This window comes from Neomonachus schauinslandi, unplaced genomic scaffold (genome assembly GCF_002201575.2).
Source record: "Neomonachus schauinslandi unplaced genomic scaffold, ASM220157v2 HiC_scaffold_3913, whole genome shotgun sequence".
In the NCBI taxonomy this organism is placed as follows: Eukaryota; Metazoa; Chordata; class Mammalia; order Carnivora; family Phocidae; genus Neomonachus; species Neomonachus schauinslandi.
This window is the reverse complement of record NW_025412601.1, coordinates 1-3,037: the sequence shown is the minus strand read 5'-3', so window position 1 is coordinate 3,037 and position 3,037 is coordinate 1. Positions and strand designations below refer to the sequence as shown.

The window sequence follows — 3,037 nt, the reverse complement described above, 5'->3', positions numbered from 1 at the left end:
AAAACAGGCAGAAAACCCCACGTTTGCTACATTCCCAGAAGCTGCCAGATTGCACAACCTGGGAAATTAGATGGACATGAAGAAAGAGCCCGACGTTCTGGATGCTTTGTTCTGGCCAAGGGAAATTCCCCAAATCTCAGTGTTGTGCTTCAAACCTGGCTTCCCCTTCATTCCCCTAGCAAAGCGTCAGTATATATACTGTGGGCACCCTTAGCAGGCAGGAGGGGCAGGCAGCTCAGCTTCACCAGGAGCCTCCTTGGGAAGCAACAGCCAAAGGTGAGGTACTAGAACTTTCCAACACGATTTCTCTTTGCAGACTCCCGTTCCCCACGGCATTCCTGCTCTGTGTCCCAGCTCTCTGCTTCCTTCCTGCATCTCCTAGCCTGACAATTAGGATTCGGCAGATGTGAATACTTGCTGGGACTGGGATTTAGTCGTGCACTTCCTCGGTGAGAGTTCAGGGATGGGTAGAGCAGGCATTCTGCAAAGGTTTGTGCATTGTTTCACTCATCTCATTTGACAGACTGGTATATGGTCACAAAATGCCCAGATGCTTCTTTGGAAGCTTTCTGTACAGTGGGTGTCAGGGCCCACAGGTGATGCCTGAAAGGGAAAGTGGTTTACATTAGAAGCGCAGTGCAGTCTCTCATACTGGGATTCCAACGAGGCAAGTGGAAACGGACACGTGGCCCCTCTGGAATTCTCTCTATGTATCTACGTATCACCTGCCTAATATATGTATACGCACTGTCTACTTCTTTCTACATATACATACATACACATATATGTACATACACGGGTATATATGTACACATGTGTGTGTGTGTGTAGATCTACAGATATAGATACTATTGAGTGTGGCTTAGTTTTGGAATACAAGAACGGGTCAACATTACTCCCCGAAAAAACCAATCCAAAGCACAACTAAACACCTATCATCTTTGTGTGTCTCTTTGACTCTGCAGCAGGATGAAGCTTTTCCTGGGCATCCTCTTGTGCTCCCTGGTCCTGGGTGTCAGCAGCCAAAGGTGGTTAACCTTCCTCACGGAAGCTGCTCAAGGTAAGGCCCAAAGCATGGGGGTCAGGGGGAGGCCGCACCTGGCCTCCCTCCAGGATTCCCCAGTGCAGAGGCCTGTGCTAGGCACTGTTCTAAGAGCTTTACGTGGATGAATGAACTGGTTTTCATCCTCAGGTTTTAATCTGTAATCCTGCGATGTAGGCACCATCATCCCTTAACAGAGAACCTGAGGCACAAAGAGATGAAGAGTCTGACAAAGTCCTCAAGCAGAGCAGGGTTTACCCCAGTGGTGGAGCCCCCCCCAGACGTTGCTAGGACAGGACTGTCCTGCCTCCCAGAGCAGAGAGCGCATGGCCGACTGCGGGGTTTGGGAACACACAACCCTCTTGTTTATCTGAGTGAATGGCAGATAGTCAGGCTGTGGGAGAGGCGGAAGGCCACTCTGCAGAGCTCCTCTCCCCGCAATGAAAGGCACAAGGATTCCACGATGGTGGTTCTGCGGGCCTGAGACCTGGCTGGGCAGGAGAGCAAGAGACGTGCGCCTCAGTAGTCAGACTCAGCGGCAAGATTTGTGTATTTCACAAAATCATTTCTTTTTCTTTTTCTTTTTCTGTGAGAGTCACTGATTACTGTTTTAAGTGTTTGCTGTCAATCCTTTCTAAATTCTCACAGGCACCACTACAAATGTGTTTCCATCTTTAGGTCAAGGTTTTTCAAAGGGTTGTTCTAGGACCGCGTGCATGAGAATCGCCTGGGGTTTGGGGTGCTTTGTGAAATGCAGATGCTGGGTGCACACACCCCCCTCTGCTGAATCATCATTTCGGGGCTGAGCCTGAAATCTGGCCTTTACCAAGCACCCCAGTGGCTTTTTGTGCCCACTCAAGCTTGGGAACCACTGCCTCCAGTTTTGCCCCCACAAGGGACCAGTATGTCAGGCATTTTGGAAGGACTTCTTAAGCAAGGGGCCTCCAGCCATCTATTTAAATCTGTAACTTGGAGGGAGTAGGTACAGTAAGAATGCCCTTTCTAAACACCAGAAATAATAAATGCATAAAATGGAGATAAGGGATCGCATGGATATTAAACTAGGATTACAACTTGACAGTAGATTTTTCTCTTTTGCTTATTAAGTTACTTTTTGAAAGTCTTCATCTTATTGTAGCCTGATCAGATTCCTTCAATCAGTAACTCTCTGATCTTCCTCTGAGCCTAGTCCCTTTACTGTTTTTGTCCCAGCCTTCCTAAGGCCCAGAGAAGTGATAGCATAGTGAGCACCTACAACCTTCTAGAAGTTATACGTGTATTTTCTCAGTTTGTCTGCATAACCACTGTGTAGAGGGCAATACTCTTCAGTTTACTGGGGAGAACGCTGAACTTTAGAGCTGGGGTAGTTGCCCTTTTTCTGCATTTGATGACCCCGTTTCTGTGAAGCTTTCTTGGGAGAATTCACCTTTATCACCTGATGATTGAGTTCTGACAGTCTCCTGGTGCCACACATGCCCCAGACATTCGGATGTACACAGAACTGAGTTGTCTTCACGCTGCCCACAGCGCTGAATCGCTCCCCTTGACTAGGTTGGGAGCCCTCTGGGTCAGCAGCCTCCCTCACACTTGCCTTTGTCCTCACGCCCCAGTCAGAGGGTTCCCTGCCCTTTCCAGGTAGAGGTTCATTGCACAACGAAGCATCCCTTAAAGACCATCCCCCTCTTGTTCATACACATCACACACAGCCAAAAACCAAGTAGCAACAGTACTTAGAATGGAATCAAAGAGAATAAAACTTGCACCCGGTGTGATTCTCCTAACATTAACCCAGGGGAGTGAAAAGTAAAGGAATATGTATCTCAGCCAGTATAATCTCAAAGGTTTTTGTCAAAAGGCTGAAATCTTAGAATCATTGGGAGGAAAACTTTTCTCTATTTTGCCAAGAGATGATCACTTTCATTTTCTTTCCTTTCCAGGGACTAGAGACATGGTGAGAGCTTACTCTGACATGAGAGAAGCCAATTACAAAAATTC

The 3,037-nt window shown here is 47.5% G+C and overlaps 1 non-coding gene across 1 annotated transcript; it reads left to right on the top strand.

The window, feature by feature from the left end:
* Positions 1-165: 165 nt before the first annotated feature.
* On the top strand, positions 166-3,037 carry LOC110576624. The gene is made up of 3 exons (XR_006539578.1): positions 166-276; positions 966-1,060; positions 2,980-3,037. It is a non-coding gene; the product is annotated as an uncharacterized LOC110576624 (transcript).